The following is a 25,711-nucleotide window of genomic DNA, read 5'->3' as shown; positions in this document are numbered from 1 at the left end:
CAGTATTTGGAAAGAGATGTGTGGTTTTCAATTCCAGTTGTGTTACTCACCTACCTAGTTTTGTGCAAGCAGTAACACTTAAGCTTCTTGAGTGAAATGAAGATTATCATTCTTGGTTTATAGGTTCCTAGGTTTAAATGACATATAATGAATGTCAGACACTAAATTCTGAGAAATAATATACAAATTTAAATTAAAAAGTAATTGCTTTGAATTTGTAATTATATACAGGGTTCAAAAGGAAAAATTATATATAAAGGAATTACAGAGAAGTCTTGCTTCATGTCTCTACCATGACCCCTTAAAACCCTAGTATTTACTTTTGCTAGTTTTCTTTATCCTTCTACAGTTTCTTTATATAATCATAAGCAAGTACAGTTAAATATTTTTTCTTCCCCTTTCCTAAACAAAAAGCCTACCATGCACATGAACCTTACTCTTTGGTATTTAAAGTATCCTGGAGAGCTCTCCATATCAGTGCATAGCGATTATTTTCATTTTTTTAAAATGTTTTATTTATTTATTCATGATAGAGAGAGAGAGAGAGAGAGAGAAGGGGGGGTGGGACACAGGTAGAGGGAGAAGCAGGCTCCATGCCAGGAGCCTGACGCGGGACTTGATCCCGGGACTCCAGGATCGCGCCCCGGGCCAAAGGCAGGCGCCAAACCGCTGAGCCACCCAGGGATCCCCCTTCATTTTTCTTTATAGATGCATTGTATTTCATTGTGTGGTTCAATCATTGTTTCTTCAGAACGTTCAGTATTGCTGAATACTTCGGTTACTTCCAGTTTTTTGCTCTGATTATATTACAGTGCCACAATTGATAATGTAGTGCATATGTCATTTCATATACATTTAAGTTTATGAGAGATAAATTCCCAGAAGTGGGCTTGTTGGGCTAAAGGGAAAACACATTCATTGATAATTATGGCAGATACTGTCACATTTCCTTCCTAGGGTTTATAATTTTTGTACTGCCACTAGCAGTGTATGAAAATACTTCTCCATAAACTTGCTCACAGAATATGTGTTCAACTTACAGATTTTTTGCAGGCCATTAGAAGAATTGGTATGCAAGTGTAGTTTTAGTTTGCCTTTCTCATTATTAGTGAGATTCAGCATCTTTATATATGTCTAATAGCTGTTTATATTTTTCTATGCATTGCCTATTTATATTGCTGGCGCATTTTCCTATTGGGTTGTACTTTCATTTTATTTCCCTCAACAACTAATAATTCTTTTTTTTTTTTTTAAGATTTTATTTATTCGAGAGAAAGAGCATGAGCAAGGGAGGGTGGCGAGAGGGAGAGGGAGAGGGAGAAGCAGACTCCCTGCTGAGCAGGGAGCCCGCCATGGGGCTTAATCCCAGGATCCTGGGATCATGACCTAGATCATGACCTGAGCCAAAGGCAGACACTTAACTGACTGAGCCACGCAGATGTCCCTAAGAATTCTTTGTCTTTGTTTATGATACATGTTTTGCTATACAGTTTTTTTTTTTAATTTTTTGGTAGTTGAAATAAATTGTTACCAAAAAGGTCTTCCCAGTTCAAGGTTATAAAATAGTTTGCTTGTATTTTCTTTCTGTACATTTATGATTTCATTCTTTATATTTAAATCTCTAACTCATTTAGAGTTTATCTTTGTATGTACTATCAGGAATGGGTTCTTAATTTTTACTTGAGAAAGGCTCTTTGGTTGTCAAATAATATTTATCGTAAAGTCTATCTTTTACTTATTTGAGAAGCCACCTTCATCATATACTAGATTCCTCTAAATGTTTGGGCCTACTTTGAATCTTCTTAGTCTATTTCATCAGGGCCAGTTTCTTCATTTGCTAATATGACACTTTTGTAGACATCATATATATTGTAATATCTGATAGGGCTGCTCCCTTTGTTTAAGAGTGCTTCTGGTTAGTCTTGATTGTTTATTCTTTCTCTATGAACTTATTAATCAGCTCTCCTCATCCCAGAAAAGGAAATCTTGTTGGAATTATAATAATGGCATTACATTTATAGTTAATTAACATGAATTTACATTCCTTACATTTAAAAACATGGTACATTCTTTTACTTGTTTAAGTCTACTTTTGAAATGTTTAGAAATGCATTAAAGATCCCCTTTGTGTTGGTTTTACACATTTCTTGTAAAGCTTATTTCAGATACTTTATCTTTTCTCTGTTGTTGCTGGTATTGAAAGTGTAGTCGTCCCTTCTGTTATATTTTCTGACTGTTTCTTTATTAAGAATTTTTTTAAAAAAAGATGTATTTATTTAAGAGAGAAAGAGAGTGAGAGAATGCATGCATGAGTGGAAAGAAGAGCAGAGGGAGGGGGAGAGAGAGAGAGGGTCTTAAATAAGCTCCACACCCAGCTTGGAGTTCCATACGGGGCTTGACCTCATGATCATAAGATCCTGACCTGATTGAAACGTAGAGTTGGACACTCAACTGACGGAGCCAGCCAAGCATCCCTGGAATAATTTTAGATTTACAGAAAGTTTCAGAGATAGCACTGAGAGTTCTCATATATCCCTCACTCACTCAGTTTGTTTTCCCTTATCATTTTACCATGCTACATTTGTCAGAACTAGGAAACCAGCATTGGTATATTACTGTTCACTAAACTTCAGACTATTTGACTATTTGGATTTCACCAGTTTATCCACTAACTCCTTTTTTTTTGTTGTTGTTGTTCCAGGATCCAATTCAAGGTACCATATTATATCTACTTGCCATGTTTCCTTTGACTTTTCTGGTCTCTTCTAATAGCTTCTCAGTCTTTCCTTCTTTTTCGTGACCTTGATGGTTTTCGCTGTTGAAGTATTTTGTAGTAAGTCCCTCAGACTGGGTTGATTTGATGTTTTCCCCATGATTAGATTGGAGTTGTCAGTTTTGGAAAGAATACCACACAGGTGGAGTGCCCTTCGTATCATTGCCAGGAGTACATGGTGTCTACATTTTTATCAGTGATGATATAAACCTTGATCACTTGGTGAAGATACTGTTTATCAGTTTTCTCCACTATAAAGTTACAAGAGAATAACTGTAAATTTATTTTTTCATTTTCACAGTTTTCCTTTTCTTTGGAAGCAAGTCAGGTCTAGCCTACACTCAAAGGGCAAGGGGAAAATACCCATTTTTGAAGGCTAAATTTAATTTGGTAGATAGCAACCTGAATGCCCACCAGGCGATCTTTGGGTACTTGAATTTTTCTGCTTTCATAGCTATGGTTAGCTGACTAGTCTTCATGGAACCAGGCTGGAATTTCTTTCTTTAGCTGCACAGAGTATAGCCTGCTAGTTGGGAATAAAAGAGGGAAAAAATGGGATCACAGAATATATCTGTATCCTTCTCCAAATGCCCCATTTTTTCTCTTGGTCATCTTGATCTGGAAATTTAAGTTAAGTTTAGTCTCTGGGGACCCAAACATTTCTGGCGGTATTAATGGGAAGAAGATTTACTGAGTATCATTTTTATTGCTCCATTTGGGGTTAGGACTGTGGTAGGCCTTTTACGTGAATTATGTTTAATCTTTAGAACAGTACTAAGAGGAAAGTACCACTATTATCTATATTTTACAAATGAGGAACCTAAACTGCAGATTTTGGCTTGCCTAGTATCATTCAGCTTGTAAGTGGTAGTATCCAGGTGAAAGCCATCCCCATCACTACTGCCTCTTTTTTGTCCTCTTCTACATTATAGTGCCATGAGTTCTTTTGTCTCTACATCTATGAGAACAAAGTAGTTATCATTAAATAGAGAGATATGATAGCCATTTGGTATTCTCAACAGGTAGTATGGAGAGAGAATGATCATTAATGGTATGTGATATAATCACATATTCAGGTTAGGATTCTTTTCTTCTCATACCAAGATCATGTGCCTCATCTTTTCCTCCTCTGTTTTCTCTGCCATAGTGAATAAATCCTGAATATGTGAAAAAACTCTTGAGAGACTAGATTCTCCTGGTTGCACAGGTGGTGGTTGGATTATCCAGTCTGACTTTACCATTCATTGGCCAGTTTATTGTGATGCCAGTGGCCTACTTTCTGCCAACTTGGAATCTTGATGTGCCTATTGCATTATAGGCAATTTCTCCCTCACAACTGATGAGAATGAAATAAGCATGATTTTTCTGGAAGTAACTTATATACAGACATTAGCAAAAATGGACCTTTTCTTATCTTTTTTGTTAAAGTAGTGTCCCATGTTATTAAAGAGATGTCAGAGTTTCTTAATTGTTTATAATAAACCTCTAAAGATAACATTAAACAGACTGTTGAAAAAGTAGAATATATTATATGTTTGATGGTAATAAATACCAAGAAAAATAATGTAGGGAAAGAGGATAGTAGTATTGAATGCAGTTTGCAATTTTAAACACTACAAAGGAGGCATTCCTGAAAAATTGACATTTGAGTTAAAAACTGATGGAGGTAAGGAATCAAATCATGTAAATATTTGGGTGTAGATGCAACAGCAAATGCAAGGGCCCTGAGGCAGAGCGGGGCCTTGTGATTTTGAGTTCTGTAATCCTACCTCCACCTGTATGGTATACTGTATGTTTCTTCTTCTTATAACAGATGAGTTGTCTTTGCCACAGCCCACCGTTCTACTTGCACATAAAATCTGCTTCCCGCTCACTCATGTAGGACCATGATCCTGCTGTTATACCTTCTCTTTTTCTGGATCATGTTTCCCCTCTATGGGTATGTTTCTTGACAATATAAACATGGTATAATGTCCAGTACTGCATTTCTCTATTCTCCTTCACAATGAAACTGAAAAGATTTTGTTTATACTGTATTTCTTCACATTCCTTTTTTTTTTTTAAACCTACTCAAGGGGGGAGGGGTTGCCTCCAAAAGAGCATTTTTTTTTTTTAAGATTTATTTATTTATTTATTCAGAGAGAGCGAAGAGAGAGGCAGAGACACAGGCAGAGGGAGAAGCAGGCTCCATGCAGGAAGCCCGATGTGGGACTCAATCCTGGGTCTCCAGGATCACACCCTGGGCTGCAGGCGGCGCTAAACTGCTGCGCCACTGGGGCTGCCCTCCAAAAGAGCATTTAAGAATGCTCTTGTCTAGGTCACTGATGCCCTTCTTGTTGCCAAATGCTTTTTTTTTTTCCATTTTGAATATTAGCCAGTTATCTATTTACTTGTTTAATATTCACTTGTCCCTGTAGCATGTAAGTTTCATGATAGCAGACACATGGGTGCTCCTCAATATATGTTGAATGAGTGAGTGATGCTACAGACCTCATACAGACCTTCTGTGCACTATTGTCTACTTGCCAGATTCTCCTCCCCCCCATAAATTCCTGAAAGTAGAAATTACTGAGTCAAAGGGTGTATACATATTAAAAGTTTTTGTTACTTGTTAGTAAGTTATCTCCTTAACCAAAACATACTGTAAGCATTTGTAAACTTGTTTAAAGTTTTGGCACTTATTATGAACACCTCTTAAATACTTGTACTATTTTAGATTTGTATCTTTTCCCAGAATGGCAGGATCAAATTATGTATGCCAAAAATCCAGTATAACTTGCAATTTCATACTTTGATAATCTGATAGGGCTAGATAGTCTAATAGAAAATGGTCTTCCCGAAGTTTTCTGTGCATGGAGTGGGAGAGACTTAGATTATTGAAGCAGTATGACTGTCTTTATGAAAGAGGTTTTGGCCATTATACTGCATCCTGCTGTCTTATCTGAAGAATAACACATTTGCTGAAGGAGTTTACCTTTAGATTGCTGCCCCGTCAGAGGTCAAGTACAAGTACTGTGGTAACTATACTTCTGCTATATTGATTGAGGAAGTAGAGCGCACACACATACACACACATACACACACACTCTGATTATATGGCTGGATTTCTGATGCTGGACTTAAAGCTAAGAGGGTCTGGCTTTAGTCACATGTTCCCAGTATTTTGTAGTCAAAATGAAGGCATAGCTATTGATAAAAATAAAAATGGATGCAAGTTTTATAGTTGTTCTTAGTGTTACACTGGATGTAAACTTGTTTTCCACATAACTTTAATACTATATTTAGCCTAACAAACTGTATTTTATTATGGCATCTTCAGATTTTTTTCTTCATTTGAGAGAAATGTTTCTTCTATTGTTAATTAGCTAGTAAGTGTTTTTAGTGAGCTTCACTTATAGTATGTTGCTTGACTTTATGTTATAAAATAAACTTATGGTTACCCTAGGCTGCGAAACTCAGTTGTGCTTTAGATTATTATTAGGAGCAGTTTGTTGTAAAACTGGGGGGGGGGGGGGTAAAAGTAAAAAATAAAGATATATCAAGATATTTTCTCTTTCATTAAGGTTTCTCAGTAAGTTACTCTTTTTCAATTTCTGGTTCTCATTATATGACTGGCAAATGAAAAGTAAGTTTAGTTACCAGTCTAGAATGTTTAGGAATATGGAGTTTTTAAGTTATAGTCATCATACTATCTAATAATTGATAGCAAACATTTATTAAGTATATACGATATCATATATAGAACTCTAAGGGTTAAATTAGTAAAATACATAATATTTCTGTTCTTAAAAAGTTATAGCCAAATGGAAAGTTAAGACAAATGATGAAATTCATGATAACTCAGAATTAGTAGGTGAATCTCCTTTGTATTCTAAGGGCATATAGTTTTAGGAAGTTTATTATAGTGTTGTTACCACCACTAGAAAAGTCTATAAATTCTATATAACCTTCATATATTATCAGGCCATCCTGTATGAGCCTCTGTCTGACAGATAATTGAGCAAAGATATTTAAAGGCTCTATAATTATTGATAGTGAAGAATTTTAAGTATTTCTAAGTTAAGATAAAGTTCCCTTGAAAGAGCCTTGTTGGCCAACAAAGATGTATATTTGGATATCCAGCATATGGACATGAAATTTGGAATAGTTACCTGAACTCAGATATCATGATATAATGCTCATGCATAGGAGTGCCTATGTAGCACAGGCGGTTAAGTGCTGACTCTTGGTTTTGGTTCAGGTTCTAATCTCAGAGTCCTGGGATGGAGCCCCACATTGGGCTCCCCATTCAGTGCTGAGTCTGCTTAAGACTTTCTCTCCCTTATCCTCTGCTCCCCCTCCCACGCTCTTGCTCTCTCTCAAATAAATAAATAAGGCTCATGCATAACTGCTTTGACAAGTTTCTGTTTATTTAAACTTCAGTGTATGGTACTAATAGCCAGCAATTTTTCACATTGTTGTCAAACTTGTACTCATTAGATTGCACTTTGACAATTTTTGGTGTTAGTGAGAATTTCATTAGTGTCTTTCTGATTCCCTTGGTTGTTCTTCTCCTGACCCCTCCCCCAATAGGAGTAAACTACTTATAGTTAAAAATAGGAAATGCATGAATATGTGTATATATAGTTGTCTGCTTAATTATCCTTGCTTAAATTTTAAGTTATATAGCTCAGACCATAAACTAAACCAATCCAAAAGAAGGCAAGTAAGGCAAAATGTTATGACATCTTCCTTATTCTACTCTTCTGTACTTCCTAGTGGAAGTGGAAATTTTGAAAATAAGAAAAGATACTCTTTAGAAGGAAAGTTAATGATTTTGTCATTGAAATAATTGTTAGGTTGCTTATTTTTCCTTTCAAAACTTGCATTAGTTTTTAGAAGTCAGATTATCTAATTGGCATAAGTTTTGGGGAGCTAAGTATGCAACATGAAATAATTTTGCTATCTTCTTTTTTTGTGATTAGATATTTAAACCAACCATAAAACAGACAATAAAAATATGTATATGTATTTGATTTGAAATGTACTTATTTCATAGGCTTGTATAAAGACAAATGAGCTGGCACGTTTTATGCAGAAAGTAATAAGAGTTTGATTATGTGAGGTGTGTGTATGTGTCTCTTTGTCCTCAGGAAGTAGAATAAGTGTATTAAAATTTTTCATGCTTGTGAGATAAATTTCATCTCACTTTTTCCAAAGCACTGAGGCTTTGGAACTGGTGTTTATTTATAGTGTTTCTTTGTTCATTCATAAGTTAATTCATAAATTAAAATCGACTTAGTTCAACAATCATTAACTATGTGAAGACTCTAGGTGGCCACTTAGGTAACCATTCATATCTCCTTGTTCTATTTAATATTTGAAACTATGCAAAAATAGTTAATATTTTATGTTCTGATATTTAAAAAAATCGTCTGCTTTGAATTGATTTAATGATTCACAGACTGTAGTTGTCTTGTTCTGCTGCTGTTTAGTTTGTTCTTAAAGTTAGTTTAGTTCCTCATAGGGAACTGTCTTTTGGTTAATAATTAGAAAGAAGTATTTAAAATTTTTACATAGAGCTTCTAATATTCCATTAAACATCTGTAATATTAAAATAAATGCCTGTATGTGGTTTACATATATAATAAATGCTGAAAATTATTTAGTGAAATTATTACAGTTGAATTTTTAAGTAAAAAGGATTTGGATAAGAACTTGTTAACAGCTTTTTAAATGTTAAGTCCAATATTTTAAAGAAAGAGGGTTAGTGTATTTTGAAACCATTAGAGAACTACTTGAATAGGAAAACGTCCGTGACTTTTTGTCAGTTAAGTTTTTAAGGTCTGTCTTTTCCTCTTGATAATATCCTGAGAAAATGATATTTTCTGATTATTAGTGTTAAAGTGTGCCTGAAAAAATTTAAGCGGTATAGATACACTTGATGTCCTTAAACTGACTAACTTTATCAAAAGTCCATTGCCATTTGCTTGTGGTTTTTGGCTTTTGCAAGTGGAGAAAAATAGTGCTCTTAAATTGGATTTGTGCTGACTTTTAAGAAACATATTTGTTCCAGGCAGTCTAAGAAGCACAGAGATCCATGTCAATATTCAGAATTCATATTTTCCTTGAACAGAAGGTTGTGATAAAATGGTACATGGTGTGTTTTCATTGCCTGTTGAAAGACTTTCATGCAGTTAAAATAAGCATTTTGATGGTGGTTGAATTAAGAGTTTTTGTCAGTCTCTTCTCATCATGGATGATTAGACTAAAACGTCTGCTTGTCTTGACTTGAGATCACCACAGCTTCAGATAACATGCTTTGTGATTGAAGGTCGAAATATTTTGAATTCTAATAGGCTGCCAGATGAATTGCTTGAAATAGACTGTAAAATTTCAAGGCTTCCTTTTCCATCTGCTGTGAAAAGAACCATTGGGAATGGTTGAGCTTGATGATCATAGAATTACTGGATGGTGATTCTAAAACCCTCAAAGGGAAGTTGCTATGGAGATCTAGTTCCAAACTGTGAAATGATTCACCTTTGAAAGGCTGCAGGGTCTGAGAAGCTGAACACATCATTGTTCAGGTGGTCATTGGTTAGGAAATTGCTGGTGCCTGTGTAATCAGCACTCCTGTGGTAGTTAACGATCTAAAAAGGTTTGTTCTGAATGATGTGGGACAACAGCAATGTGCATAAGATGGCTTCTCTCAATCATGGTTTGCTCAGCCTGGTGCTTGTAAAAATACGGTGAACTAAATAGCACAGAAATGAATTGTTTCATTGAGGAAATCTTTTGAAAACAAAATTTTACATTGATGAGTTTGACATCTAAAACAAAATGGATCCTTTTGAGAATAAAGTTTTTGCAGAGACATGCTTTGTTTTCTTTGTTTTAATCCCCCGCCCCCCCCCCAACACCTTTTGTGATAAGAAACTTTATCTCTTTAGGTCCAAGGCCTTACCATGGTGAAATGGTCAGCTTTTAATATCCCAAGTACTCTGTCAAGAGCTTCTTTGCATAGTCACAGGGTCACATGAGAAGGGGTTTAGAAGAGCACCCAAATCATAGAGATTGAGTCTAGGAAAGTCCTTAAATTACTAGTAGACAGTAATTAGTCCCCCACAGGAAATTGTTCCCCTCAAATTGTTTTTTCTTCATCCATATTTGTGACAGCATGTATTTTAAATTGATATATTTTACAATTTTTCTTCTACTATTTTTACTAAACTTTTTAAAAAATCACCTTTCATTTTTATTTCTAGAAACCTGAGACCAGAATAATTTTGAAAATCATTTGATGGCAAATCATTGTAAACTGCTCTTCTCCCATATTGAGATTTTGAAATAGGTGAAATTCAATCTTAGTTAATTTCATAAGACCCTATAGTATTGAGCTTCAGTAACCAAGTATGAAACCTTATCAAAGACAATTTTTTATATCCAGTTTCTTTACGTATGGCGTTTTCCTTTAGTGAGGTATAAATTACATATAAAAAAAATCACCCATTCTTAGTATACAGTTTGATGAATTTTGTTTATTGTGTACAGTTATATATTCACCGTCACAATAAATATGTTTTAATCATCCTAAAATGTTTTTTCATATTCTTTTGCAGGTGATCTCCCCCAACCCTTACAAGCCTCTTGCAACCACTAATGTTTTCTATGATAGTTTTGTCATTTTTAGGATTTCATATATTACCATGTAATATATAGTCTTTTGTGCTTGACTTTTTTTTTTATACCTAACAGTGTTTTTGAGGTTTTTGGATACTATAGGCTTTAATATTTTGTTCCTTCTTATTGCTGTGTAGCCCTTAGAAGTATGGCTATATCACCATTTGCTTATTCACTCATTGATTTTTTTCTTCTACTATAGACATTTGAATTTCAAGTTTCCAGTTTTACTCTTATGAATATTTGTGTACATGTTTTTGGTGAACATATGTTTTTGTTTCTCTTAATACTCAGAAGTGGGATTGAAGAAGTATATGGTAAATGTGTGTTTACCTTTATAAGATATACTGCTATATACTATTTTCCAAAGTAGCTGCTGTACCATTTTCATTTCTCAGCAGCAGTAAGTGAGTACCAGGTACTATATATCCTCTCCAGCACTTGATATTATTATCAGTTGTTTAAACTAGACATTCTAGAAGGTTTCTCATTATGGCTTCAACTTGCATTTTCCAAATAATTAATGATGAACATCTTTTCATGTGCTTATTTGCCATTTATTTATCTTCTTTGGTGGAGTGTCTGTTCAGATTTTATATATTTATGTTTAATTGCGTTGCTTACCTCATTTTGAGCTGAGAGTTCTTTATATATCCTGCATACAAGTGCTTTATCAGTTATGTATGTACTATATATGTATTATGCGGTTCCAGTTCAACATGCCAATGTAGAAGGACCCTGAACTAACCCCCTCCCACAGACACACGGAGTCTACAGCTACATATGGAACAATTTCCTCTTCAACCTAAAGCCTAGATGACTGACAGCTATGCATTGGGCAAATAAGAAGGAAACCACATTGAAGTGGGTAGCAGAGGATGGGAACTATCTTGTCACAAACCCCACCCCTACTAAAATGACTCACAACCAGGAAGGAACTTAGAACCTGGAGCTTGCCCCAAGGAGCAAAGGGTTTGAACCCTACATTGGGAGACCCCAACTTTTAGGACCTGCACCTGAGAGACATCTCTCCACTGGCTCCCCCGCTAAAAACATCTAACTTTGGAAAGCAATGAGGCTTTTGTATCCTGAGACCCACAAGATTGTAGCACTCTGGGAGATAGCTCTTAAAGGGCCTGTGGGTTCAGACTTACCCACCACCGTAGGGCCCAGCTCAGAGGCAGCTAACATCACTGAGACTTAAAGTTAAGGAGGCTTACCAGCTTCTGTTAGTGTCAGCCTGAGGGGCAGGTATTTAATTTCACACACACACATCTAGGAGCCTCCTGGAACACTTCAGAGATGCAGACTGGCAGGCATCATCTTCATGCTCTCCCTTTGCCATATGTCAGAGTACCAGTGCCTCTCAGAAGGAAGACACAGGTTTTGTGCCTCAGACTTTGCGGCTGCTGCCCAGGGGCTACATCTTGACTGCTGGCACTGGAGGCCATGGGAGTTTGTGTTTCTGGTCCCATGGGACTATCGAAATTGGTGTCACCAAGAAAGGAGCTCATACTCCTGTTTGATACTCTGTTTGTGGTTGCTGCCAAGGTACACCTGTATATCACATGGTTCTGGCAGCCAGTGGGGCTTATGTTTGTGGGTCTCCAGGACATAACCAATGGAGAAAGACTTGTTAAATAGCTACCACTCCCAGGCCACGGCAAGAGACAACCAACCCAGGAGCTTGGTCTTTCTGTAAAGGAGGCCTGGTTATCATGGCTGCAGCCTAAAGGGCAGGTTTCTAATTAAGTAAGCATCTAGGAGCAGACTGTAAGCGTTTCCAGGGCCCTCACAGTAGGTGCTATCTTCATACTCTCCTGTTATGCTCCAGATCACCAGTGTCTCCTAGAGGGGAGTGTTACACATGACTGGTCCTCTTGTTTTTATGTCTGATACTGTGGTGTTTGCAGCTGCTGCTGCCCAGGGGACGCCACTTGATTCCCTGATGCTGTTGGCCAAGGGGTCTTGTATTCCAGCATCCCACAGGATTGTGGTAATTAGAAAAACAGTTCTTGTCAGGTTTCCATGCCCAGGGCACTATGTAGATAGTAAACTGAGATACAACCATAATCTTTCTGTGAAGGAGGCATCTTTGCTTATCTTAGAGCTTTAGCCTAGGAGCTGGCTTCAGGATTGGCTCATATCTAGTGAGCTACAGAGCTGTTTTCAAGGAACTTAGGCTGTGGACGCCATTTTGATGTTCTCCCTCTGCCTTGCTCTAGCTCACCAGTGGCCTCCAGAAAAGAACTTATGTACTCATTTAAAACCCCAATTTTTTTGACTACTGCCTAAGGACACTGCTAGATCACTTGGCCAGTGGGGTTTATGCTTGCCGTTTTACAGGACTGTATGTATGTGCATACCATTAAACACTATTTGTTACCTGAGAATCTAGTTTCCAAACAGCCTTAATCTAGGTCCTGAGATCCTTCCCTTAGAGACTCCGACGGGCCTTGGCATATCATTCTTCTGGAAGCTATTAAAAATATAATAGGCTTCTTGGAAAAGTACAAAGGTTTGAGAGACAACAAAGAGCTAGGGCTCTTTGATTCACCTCCTACATGAGGCTCCCTTTTCAACACTGGGAGAAGTGCTTTTTTCATCTACTGTATAGAAACCAACACAATAAAGCAAAATCAAGAAACTGAGGAATATATTCCAAGTGAAAAAATAAGATAAAACCACAGAAAAAACCTTAATGAAATGGAGATAGGTAATTTACCTAATAAAGTTTTAAATAAAGTGAAGATAGCTTAAGGGTCTCATGGTGGACAGAATCAAATGGACTAACATTTGTGTTATTGGGATTCCAGAAGGAAAAGACTGGGAAAGGGACAGACATTTTATTTGAAAAAATGATGGCTGAACACTTTCCTAAGTGGGAGAAGTAAAGGCATTCAGATCTAGGAATTCTGGAATGTTCCAAGTAAGATGAACCCAAGAGACCCATACCAAGACACATTATAATTAAAATATCAAAATCTGTTTTTTTTTTAAAAGATTTTTATTTATTCATGAGACACACACACACACACAGAGAGAGAGAGAGAGAGAGAGAGAGAGGCAGAGACACAGGCAGAGGGAGAAGCAGGCTCCATGCAGCAGGGAGTCTGATGCGGGACTCGATCCCGGGACTCCAGGATCATGCCCTGGGCCAAAGGCAGGCGCTAAATCGCTGAGCCACCCAGGGATCCCGTTTATTTCTTTTTGAGAGAGAGAGAGAGAGTGTGGAAGAGGAGGGGGAGAGGGAGAGGGAGAGAATATCCCAAGCAGGCTTCATGCAACTTGGGGCTTGATCTCACAACCCTGAGATCTTGACCTGGGCTGAAATAAGTATGCTCAACCGACTGAGCCACCCAGGTGCCCCTAACATGTCAAAACTTAAAGGTGAGGAGAGACTATTAAAATCAGCAAGACAAAACTCCTTACATACAAGGGAACCCCCATAAAACTATCAGTAGATTCTTCCAGCAGAAACTTCGCAGGCCATAGTGAATAGCATGATATGTTCAAAGTGCTGAAAGAAAAATCTTCTACCCAAGAATACTCTGCTCAGCAAAGTTACCATTCAGAATTGAAGGAGAAAGAAAGGAATTTCTAGACAAGCAAAGCTAAAGCTCAGCACTAAACTAGTCTTAAATGTTGAAGAGACTTCTTTAAGCTGAAAAGAAAGGGTTCTAATTAATAACAAGAAAAAATATGAAAGAATTAATCTCACTGGAAAGGTAAATATATATCAAAGATAGTGAACTAATTACTTATAAAGTTAATATGAAGGTTAAAAGACAAAGTAGTAAAAGTAACTATGGTTACAATAATTAAGAAGTAAGATGTAAAATGTTCTTATCAACTTAAGATACTGTTACAGATTTAAGTTGTTATATGTAACCTCATAGTAACCACAAAGCAAAAAAACAAAAACAAAAAAACCCACTATACCAAAAAAACAAAAGAGAGGTGCCGGGGTGGCACACTTTATTAAAGCGACCGACTCTTAATTTTGGCTCAGGTCTGATCTCAGGGTTGTGAGATCAAGCGCCACTTTGGGCTTTGCAGTCAGGATGAAGTCCGCTTGGGTTTTTCTCCCTCTCTGCCCCTTCCCCTCACTTGTGCGCGTGCGCGCTCTCTCTCTCTCTCTCAAATAAATAAATAAAACTTAAAAAAAGGGGGAGGGGTGCCTGGGTGGCTCAGTTGGTTAATTTAAGCATCTGCCTTAGGCTCAGGTCATGATCCCAGGGTCCTGGGATTGAGCCCTGCATTGGGCTCCCTGTTCAGGGGAGAGTCTGCTTATCCCTCTCCCTCTCCCCTAACCCCTCCCCCAGTCGTGTGTGCACTCTTTCTCAAATAAATAAAATCTTAAAGAAAAAGAAAAGATAAACAAAAAGAAACATAAGCCTACCACTGAAGAAAGTCATCAAGCTACAAAGGAAGAGAACAATAGAAAAAGAGTGGAGCCACAAAAACACCCAGAAAACAATGAAGAAAGTGGCAATAAGTTCGTACCTAACAAAAATTACTTTAAATATAAATGAACTAAATTTTCTGATAAAAAAAGAGTGATTATATGAATAAAAAACAAGACCTACTATATGCTGACTATAAGAGACTTGCTTTAGATGGACGTAAAGATTCATAGACTGAAAGTGAAGGGATAGAAGAAGATATTCCATTCAACTGGAAATGAAAAGAAAGCTGGAGTAGGTATACTTACATCAGACATAGACTTTAAAGCAAAGACTGTAGTAAGAGGCAGAACTGGGTGTTACATAATGATAAAGGAGTCAATACAACAAGAGAATACAGCATTTGTAAATATTTATTCACCCAACATAGGAACACCTAATGTATAAAGCAAATATTAACGGACATAAAGGAGGGATAGCAATACAACAATAGTAGGATATTTTAATACCCCACTTACATCAATGAATAGATCATCTAGACAAAATCAGTAAGGAAACATTGGCTTTAATGACATGTTAGACCAGATGCACTTAACAGATAAATACAGAATACTTATCCATAAGCAACAGAGTACACATTTTTCTCAAGTACAATGGAACATTTTCTAGTATAGATCATATTAGGCCACAACACAAGTATCAACAAATTTAAGAGGACTGAATTCATATCAAGCATCTATATTGATCACAATGGTATGAAACTAGAAATTACATGAAGAAAACTGGAAAATTCACAAACACGAACAGCATGCTATTGAACAACCATTGAGTCAAAAAAGAAATCACAAAAGAAATGAAAAATACCTACTTAAAAAATACAAACTAAAATAGAAATGTAACATGCCAAAATTTAAATTTTATTATTAAAAATAGTTAAGAGAATTAAAAGGTAAACCAGTAGCTTGTTTATAGGCATTGATCTTGATTGAAAGGTCTTGGGAGTTGAGCTGCCTACTTCCATGAAGTATCCGCTTTTCTGGACTTAACAAGTCTAAAGATCCTGACTTATTCACATAGTATAGTCCCAGAGTAGCTAATGTTTTTCTGCTAATATAAATGAATTTAAGTCACCATAATTTTCTTCTTTATTGTATTAATATGGTAAAATAAACTGATTTTTAGATAAGGTATTCATATTCCTAGGACAAACTCACTTTGTTATATTAAATAATCATTTTTACATTATGTTGGATTTTATTGGCTAAAATATTTTTGAAGGATTTTTGCATCTGTGTTAATAAGGATTTATCAGTTCTGTGATTTTCTTGTGATCTTTGTCTGATTTGGATATGATGGTAATATTAACCTTGTAAATTGAGTTGGAAAGTATTTCCTCCTCAGTTTTCTGAAAGAGTTTGTGGAGGATTAGTGTTATTTCTTCTCTGTTTGATAGAATTTACCAAAAAAAAAGCTATCTAAGCCTGGAGTTTTCTTTGTGGTAAGGTTTTTGTTTACAAATTGTTTCTTTAACTGATACAGGGCTATTTATATTTTCTATTGCTTTTTGGTTCAGTTTTGATAATTTATGTCGTTGGTTATTTTGGTTATTTCATTGAGGCTGCCAAATTTATTGCCACAGAATTGTTTATAATAATGTCTTATTAAATGTTTAATGACGGATCAGAAATAATGTCCTCTCTTGCATTCCTGATAGTGGAATGAAATGTAATTTTTATGTTTTATCTTTCCTTGAACAGTCTGTCAAGAGGCTTGTCATTTTATTAATCTTTTCAAGGGATTATTGGTTTCATTTCATTTTCTTTGTTCATTTCCTATTTTACCAGTTTCTTCTCATACCTTTTTTGTTTCCTTCTTTATATCTAACTGGTTTTAATTTGCTACCCCTCTCCCAAGTTCTTAAGAAGAGAACTCAGATTATTGATTTTAGAGCTTCTTTTCTAATGTAATCATTTAAAATTAGAAAATTTCCTCTACTCTTTTAGCTGCATCCCACATATTTTGATGTTATCATTTTAAAATATTTTATATCTCTTGTGATTTCTTCTTTAACCCAGTAATTCTTAAGAAATATGTGTGTTTTTAAATGCTTGGGTTTACATAGTATTCTTAATTGTTATCTAATTTAATTCCCTTGTGGCTAGGGATCATATTATTTATTATTTCAATCTTTTTAAATGTATTGAGACTTGGTTTTTGACCCCTTGTGTAGTCTGGGCCAAATGAACTTATGTGCTCTTGGAAAGAATGTTATGTTTTTATTAAATGTAATGTTCTATATATATGTATCACAAATCAAGCTGATTGGTAGCATTCTTCATATCTTCTGATTCTTTACTGTTTTTTTTTTTGTTGTTGTTGTTGTTGTTGTTGTTGTTTTGTCCATTCTAGTTCTATCAATTTGGTTAAGAGAAGCATGTTAAAATCCCCAGTTATTGATTTTGGAATTGTCTGTTTCATTTTTAAATCTGTCAATTTTGACTTCCTGAATTTTGAAGCTTTGTTACAAGATATATACATATGTATGAATGTTATGCCTTCCTGATGAATTTACTTTTTCTTTTTATAACATATACTTCTATCTCTGGTAATACTTTTTATTTTGAAGTTAACTTTATCTGATACTAATATAGCCACTATAGCTATCCTATGCTTATTGTTCTCTATTTACTTTCAACATATCACTATCTTTATATTTAAAGTGCATCTCTTCTAACTGCATATAGTTGTATTCTATTTCATTATCAATTTTGACAGTACCTGTTAAAGTGTATTGTTTAATGTATATATTGGTAAGTTTAGATTTGTCTTTTTGTATTTGTATTCTATTTGTTGCTTTTGTGTTTTATCCTTCTGGGCTTTTCTCCCCCTGCATATTTTGTTTAGTTGAGTGTTCCTTAAAATTTTGTTTTTATATTCATCTTGAGGTTGTTTTTTTTTTTTTCTTTTTAAAGATTTATTTATTTACTTATTTATGATAGATATACGGAAAGAGAGAAAGGGGCAGAGACACAGGAGGAGGGAGAAGCAGGCTCCATGCTGGGAGCCCGATGTGGGACTCGATCCCGGGACTCCAGGATTGCGCCCTGGGCCAAAGGCAGGCGCCAAACCACTGAGCCACCCAGGGATCCCCTTGAAGTTGTTTTTTTAAGTAAGCTCTACATCCAGTGTGGAGCTTGTCATACCTCTGCTATTGTTTCTGCCATTAGGTGTGTCGTTGCATGAAATTTTTTTTGAAGTTTATTCTCACTAGTATTCATTCAGCTTCTTCAATCTATAAATTGTATCTTTCAATAAATTGAGTAAATATTTAATTGTTAAATAAAACATTATTCAAATATTTTTCTACTCCTGTTTTCTACTGTCTTCCTAGGACTCCAATTATGTGCGTGTTGGATCATTTCAAATTATCCAAAAGGCCTCTGATGCTCTGTTCATTTTTTTTGTTCAATCTTATCTTTTGGGATTGTTCAGACTAGCTAATTTGTATTGATTTATCTAAAAGTTAATTTGTTCTTTCCTTGGCCATCTTAATTTGGCTGTGTCAACACAAGCTTTTTTTTTTTTCTTTTTTTTAAGGTTTTGTGTTTATCAGCTCTAAGCTTGTTTTTCTTTCTTTCTTTCTTTCTTTCTTTCTTTCTTTCTTTCTTTCTTTCTTTCTTTCTTTTTTTCTTTCTTCTTTCTTTCTATAAAACAATTTGTATTTCTTGGCTGGGAGTGTATATATGTACCTTTTATATATTGAAGATTTTTTAATAGGCACTTAGAGTTTTCCTTGATTGTTTCCAACATCTGGGTCATCTCAAGTTTGGTCTCACTTGTTTTCTCTTAACTATGTGTTTGATTTTTCTTAGGTAATTTTAAATTGTATTCTAAACATTATGAATGTTAAGTTGTCATTCTGGATTTCATTGTTTTTCTCTGCTGTGTGTTGTTTCTTTTGCATTAGTAGTTAATTGGAGTTGAACTGCAAACTCTGCTTCTGAGTTGGCAGCTCCAGTTTTACTTCACGTATCTTGTCTTTAGCTAGTCTGCTTTGAGAGTGCCCTGCCCATGTATGGTTCTGGCATGAAACAGGTATCTATATTGACTTTGGGGGTTTCCTCTATTTTTTTCTCCTCTTTTCTATTCCTTTGTACTCTTCTACTGCTGTAGTTTCCCCTGCTTTAGTTTTTGTTTCTCCATCTGTAGTTTATCTGCTTATTATTATTTAAGTTTTATTTATTTATTTGATAAATAGGCTCTATACTCCATGTGCGGCTTGAACTAATGATCCTGAAATCAAGAATCACATGCTCTACTGACTGAGCTAGCTAGATATCCCCAGTTTATCTGTTTCTTATGCTGTGCTGCCTATACTTGGCTCCCAGGTTGAAAGTCTCACAAGGAACTCATTTCTTGTAACTATCCATCTTTAAGCAAGTATTCTCAACCAGTCTGTCTGTGTTTATTATTGTCTAAAGCCTTTAGATAGCTGCTTTTAGTATCTTATTTTTGTTCCACAATGGAGAGTGGTAGTTGTCTAGATACTCTTATTATGCCATTATTGAAAATGGAAGCCCTTGGGTGAAGTTATAGACTACCCAATACTCAGTGGCACACCAAACTGGAATACAATTTATCATAGTTATACACCAGTACATCTTGTCATGATAGCATGTGCACTAAAACAGTGATTTTTTTCCCCAAAATTTTATTTAAATTCTAGTTAGTTAACATGTAGTGTAATATTGGTTTCAGGAGTAGAATTTATTGTCACTTGCATATAATACTGAGTGCTCATCACAAATTCCTTGCTTAATACCCATCACTCATTTAGCCAGTCTCTCACCTCCCTCCCTCCATCAACCCTTAGTTTATTCTCTATCATTAAGAGTCTTTTATAGTTTCATTCTCTTTCTCTTCCCCCCTTCCCATATGTTCATCTGTTTTGTTTCTTAAGTTACACGTAAGAGTGAAATCATATGGTATTTGTCTTTCTCTAACTTATTTCGCTTAGCATAATATACTCTAGCTTCATCCACGTCATTCCAAGTGGTAAGATTTCATTCATTTTTAATGAGTAGTATTGCATTATATGTATGTGTGTATATATATATATATGTGTGTGTGTGTGTGTGTGTGTGTGTGTGTGTGTATATATCCCACATCTTTCTTTATTCATTCTTCAGTTGATGGACACTTGGGCTCTTTCCAGTTTTGGGTATTGTTGCTAATGCTGCTGTAAACATCAGGGTGTATGTTTCTCTTTGTGAATCTGTATTTTTGTATCCTTTGGGTAAATACCTAGTAGTGTAATTGCTGGATCATACAGTAGTTCTATTTTTAACACTTTGAAGAACTTTCTACTGTTTTCCACAGTGGCTGTCCCAGTTTGCATTCCTGCCAACAGTGAAAGAGGGGTTCCCCTTTCTCTGCATCCTCACCAACACCTGTTGTTTGCTGTGTTATTACTTTTAGCCATTCTGACTGGTGTGAGGTGGTATCTCATTGTGGTTTTGATTTGTATTTCCCTGATGATGAGTGATGTTGAACATCTTTTCATGTATCTGTTAGCTATCTAATGTCTTCCTTGGCAAAAATGTATTTGTGCCTTCTGCCCATTTCTTAACCTGGACTATTTGTTTTTTGGTGTTGAGTTTGTTAAGTAATGCAGATTTTGGATACTAACCTTTTATCCAATATGTCATTTGCAAATATCTACTCCCATTCCATAGGCTGCCTCTTAGTTTTGTTGATTGTTTCCTTCACTATGCAGAAGCTTTTTATCTTGGTGAGGTCCCACTAGTTCATGTTTGCTTTTGTTTCCTTTACCACTGGAGATGTGTCTAATAAGAAGTTGCTATGGCCAGTGTTGAAGAGGTTGCTGCCTATGTTCTCCTCTATGATTTTGATGATTTCCTGTCTCACATTTAGGTCTTTTATCCATTTTGAATTTATTTTGGTCTATGGTATAAGGAAGTGGTCCATTTTCATTCTTCTGCATGTTGATGTTCAGTTTTTCCAACACCGTTTGTTGAAGGGACTGTATTCCATTGGATATTCTTTCCTGCTTTGTCGAAGATTAGTCAACCATAAAGCAGTGAATTTTGAACCTTAAAAAGAAGGTATTAGAAATTGATAGTTAAACTCATCTACCAAAATATATTCATAATCTTAATTATTATATAGTATTTTATTCTTAATATTAACATATTATATCTTGGTTATTATATAATAAAAATCTGTTGATAGCAATTGATAATTATAAGGATTATATTTCTAAAGATTCTGAATTTACTTGTGCTGGAGTGCTGTTTCTCATATAGCCTTTGGGGATGAATTGAAGATGCAAAAGATTTAGTCCAGTGTAATAGTGACTAAACTGTAACTAACTCATATTTACTAATTTATAATGGAGGAAATACTTTTGTCAGGGATTAGGCTAAATATTTTATTAATTTCTGGGTTCCTCCTCTCCCCCCCTTTTTTAAAGATGTTATTTATTTATTTGAGAGTGACAGAGAGAGAGGGTGCTCTATAATGAGTAGGGGTGTGTGTGTGTGTGTGTGTGTGTGTGTGTGTGTGGGTAGGGGGGACAGGAAGCCCAGAAAGAGAGGGAAAAGCAGGCTTCCCCACTGAGCAGGAAGTCTGAAGACATGGGGCTTGATCCCAGGAAGGAAGACACTTAACTGACTGAGCCACCCAGGTGCCCCTTCCTCTCCCTCTTAAAATTTACTCAAGACTCTTTAAGACATGATTGTTGCTACCTTTTAATGTGAGTTAATCTTTAATGTGCATAACAATTATTATGACAGTACTATAAAGAAAGACATATTAAGTAAATTCTTAACTATTCAGAATAGGAAAAGGGAAGAGAACTTTAAAATATTTTTCCCTTAAATAAGGTCCAAGTTAATAATATCTTTTAGCAGGATAATTAAGGGCCATAAATTAGAATTAGTAGGTGGATAAATCAGTGGTACAAGAAGAAGTATGTTTTATCACATCCTTATGCCCCGTTATTTTAAAGATAATACTGATGATTATCACTAACAGAAATTTTGTTGTAGGCTGTATTATTACAGAACAGAATTTTTTAGGTATTTAAAATTATATACCTGGAGATACTTAAGCAAAATGATAAAGGACCACTGTTGTACTCTGCAGTAGTAGCTGTAAAAACAACCCTCCTCTTGGAGACTAGAACCCCATTGAAGTAAACTTTTTTTTTTTTCTTGAGGTTTCTTAATTCATGTTTGGATCATATTTCCCAGGTGTGTGAACTAGAACTGCCACTCCCACAGTTGGGTTCCTGTCAGAGCTTCCTAGTCTTTTGTTGTATCTGTATGCTCTTCTTCAGTCTACCTAGGAAACTGCTTCTCAGAACTTTGTTATATCTTCCCAATGGGAGGCAAGTTCAGGTTCTTTTCGTTTTTATTTATTTTTTATTTTTTTTTATTTTTTTAAGAGAGAGAGATGGAGGAGGGCCAGGGGCGGGCAGAGGGAGAGGGTGAGAGAGAATCTTAAGCTGGCACCATGCTGGGCACAGGGCTCGACCATGGCTCAATCTCACAACCCTGACATTATGACCTGAGTTAAAATCCAGAGTTGGATACGCAGCTGATCAAGGCACCCTGGTACCCCTTCAGGTTCTGTTTTAAAGTACATTCGCTTAGGGCATCTGGGTGCTCAATTGGGTAAGCGTCTGCCTTTGGTTCAGGTCATGATTCCAGGGTCCTGAGATCAAGCCTCATATTGAGCCCCATGTTGGGCTTCCTGCTCTGCGGGAAGCCTGCTACTCCCTCCTGCTTGTGCTCTCACTGGCTCTTGAATGAATGAATGAATGAATGAATGAATGAATAAGTAAGTCTTTTTAAAAAAACTTAGTAACGTTGGCTTATTTTTCAGTGCGAGAATTGAAATTCCCAAAGTTGGGTCAAAAATGAAATGTTCGTCAAGTACATAAAAAAACCTACCAGGTATTGTCTTCTGAAAAGTATTAAGAGGGATCCCTGGGTGGTACAGCGGTTTAGTGCCTGCCTTTGGCCCAGGGCGCGATCCTGGAGACCAGGGATCGAATCCCACGTCGGGCTCCTGGTGCATGGAGCCTGCTTCTCCCTCTGTCTATGTCTCTGCCTCTCTCTCTCTCTCTCTCTCTCTGTGACTATCATAAATAAATAAAAATTAAAAAAAAAACAACAACAACAGTGAAAAGTATTAAGAGGTGACATAGGAGCTATGAGAGTTATATTTGGTAGACAATGAAAAAAGAAAGACACTCTTCGTATCTTACAAAGTACATTTCTTTTTCTCGGTTACTGAAATTAATTTGTTAAGCTAATCCAATTTCTTTGGTAGGTGGTACTCTTGCATACAATGAGTAAAGGCTTACACATTTAAATGTTTTATGTTTAAGGAAGAAATAAAAGTTGAACTGGGTAGGCTTTGTTTAGATAAAAGGAAACAAGAATTTCCTTGCCATGGATGCTCCTGAAAAGGGTGTAGCACCAAACAGTTGTTCTGTACCTTCTTTGTATAAGAGATACTTTGCTAAATAGCTTTTTTTTTTTTTTTTTCAGTAGATAATATCTCTGGTCAGAAAGATTGTTGCTAGCTACAGACCTGAGACAAGTTAAGGGCAGAACTCCTAACTTCTGAGCCAGGACCATTGGCTTGACACCTTATACCAGTTGGATGCATTAATTTATAAATATGGAATGATGCTCATTATTACAATGTTTTACTTAAGTTAGGAAGTGTAATATCTGAGTTTTGATATTTCCAGTTACAATAAAATTCCACTTCAAAATGGCTTTAAGAGAATCTGTCAGCATCTACTATTGAGCTGGTAATATCAATGGTTTCAGGCAGTACATTATCTATTACTCAGACTGTCCCTAAAGACTTAATTCTTTTCTATCTCTGTCTCTACCTTCCACCTTGACCAATTTAATCCGAAAGCTGATTATTCTCATGATTTGAAGATGGTGTCCAGCATCTCACTGGCCACGTGGTTTATAGCTCATATCAGGGCAGAAAGAGTGACTTTGGCCCAACCATCCAATAAAAAGTTTTGAGATTTACTCCACTTGGGCATGCTTAGGTCACATGCCCAGTCCTTGACCAGCCGCTATGGGCAGATGGAATCATCTTACCTGAGAACAGTTAAACTCCTAAGAAGTAATGGCAGGGTGAGGGTAGAAGAGGGTGTAGGTAGATGTTGGGAGTTGACAAAAACTCTGTACATTCCAGATTCCAAACTTGAACATTGTTATTTGCAATTCTTTTAATTTGGAGAGAGGAGAAAATGCCTGTTCAATTTTAAGTTTAAACTTTTTAGGTACTAATTTACTTTGATTCTTGACTGGCAAACATCATCTTTCTTTTCAGGTAATACCTCATAATACTGGTTTAAAACATCCCATTATTATGAGCTAAAGCAGTATAATTCTGATGAAATTTCATTACTAGAGTTGTAATAAAAACGTTTCCTCTTCATTAATTATGTGGTGAAGTTTATTGTTCATGAAAATGAAACTAATATATTACTTTGTAGGATCACCAAACAGCAGAATGGTACATTGGTGCTCTGAATTGGTTAGTGCAAATTTTAAGCTTGTCTATGAAAAAAAATAAAGTATAAATTCAAAACTCTATTAAATGCCATGTTTTAAAAGTTATATTTCTTTTTATTTTTACATAGCCATCATTTATTTAGTTGAATTAAGGAATTATGTTCATGTGAAAAATTTTCTCTCATTTAGATTTAGTCTTCTGTATTTAGATTTAAATTTTTTACCTGCTTTCTAAGTAGGCACCCATACTTTTGCTAAGAGATAATAATGATTTACGTTATATTATTGCTATAATTTCTCATTAACTTCTGTTGATCTTTTCTGGAAGTGCATCTTTTTCTATTTCATTCTGTTTTCACTACTACATAGTAAGTTCGGGTTCTTATGCTTTGTAACTGACTTTAGTAAATAAATTTTTTCTGGGCCTCTTTTTCTGATCAGCATGACCCTGGGACCACCTGCGTTAGATACATTTTGTTTAAAATGCAAAATCAAGGAGAGGCTGGGAATCCTCCATACCCTAGGAGATGTTCAAAAATCACTGTTCTAGTCTCTCCTTTTTCTAGTTTCTTCTTTCAAGAGAAGTGGTTTCTAACCATTCTTATGACCCATAATGACTGTGTCCAAAAATTTGAGTCTCCTACCATGGGGAGGGGGGAATGCTTAATTTTCACAAAGCAGAAAATAATTGTGTATGTTTTGTTAAAATTTTCAACTTAAGTTTTACTAGCATTGCAATATTATTTAGAAATATATATTATTGCTATAGTTTTAAAATATACATGTATAAAAATTTGCGAGTACCTGAACATTAAGTTTTGTACTATGCTAACTCTGAAACACAAAGATGATGAATATATAAGGATACAATTTCTAAGTAAGAAGTAGCCTGATAGGAGGCAAGAAAAGGGGAGCATTTGAGGTCTAGGGATATTGCTAATATTGTAGAGATCCACACCTTTGGCATATCACTATTTGTGAATCATTGCATTTGGTTATGTTATTGCCTCTTGTAAAACATTCATGCCTTCTTGGGAATTCCATTTTCTGCCTAGTGTTTAAGGCTTTTCATTGTTAAGCATTAGTATGTTTCTCATTGCTCACTTTTCTGTTCTTAAATTTTCTTCAGACACATTTGCTCTTTGTGCTTTGAATGTACCTTACGCATTTTGCCTTGTCTTTGCTGTACCTCTTTGCGTTTTATTCTCTAAGGTCCAAACATTCTCTGTGACCCTCTTCCCCAACCCCTTTTGCCCTTTCATTCTTATCTTTGAGTTCAGAAGCTCTCTTTATGTAGT

General features: G+C 35.7%; 1 protein-coding gene and 1 long non-coding RNA gene across 13 annotated transcripts in view; one reads left to right on the top strand and one right to left on the bottom strand.

Moving 5' to 3' along the window:
* Window positions 1-25,711, top strand: part of OLA1 (Obg like ATPase 1) — a 163,931-nt gene that overhangs the window by 56,823 nt on the left and 81,397 nt on the right. The gene's annotated exons all lie outside the window — the stretch shown is intronic.
* The window catches only part of LOC112668121 (uncharacterized), a 131,321-nt gene that overhangs the window by 101,584 nt on the left and 4,026 nt on the right, over window positions 1-25,711 (bottom strand). For 4 of the 10 annotated variants that reach the window (XR_007408614.1, XR_007408607.1, XR_007408605.1 and 1 more), the window contains 3 exons: window positions 22,815-22,996; window positions 20,528-20,951; window positions 55-127 (listed from right to left, as the gene is read on the bottom strand). This is a non-coding gene — a long non-coding RNA (uncharacterized LOC112668121). Of the gene's footprint in view, window positions 1-54; window positions 128-20,527; window positions 20,952-22,814; window positions 23,003-23,993; window positions 24,122-25,711 lie in introns of all 10 variants that reach the window. The other 6 variants (XR_007408612.1, XR_007408608.1, XR_007408606.1 and 3 more) reach the window with 4 other exon arrangements.

The sequence above is a fragment of the Canis lupus genome, chromosome 36 (assembly GCF_003254725.2).
Source record: "Canis lupus dingo isolate Sandy chromosome 36, ASM325472v2, whole genome shotgun sequence".
Lineage (NCBI taxonomy): Eukaryota > Metazoa > Chordata > Mammalia > Carnivora > Canidae > Canis > Canis lupus.
The sequence above is the reverse complement of the archived record's forward strand: the minus strand, read 5'-3'. Positions and strand labels throughout refer to the sequence as shown.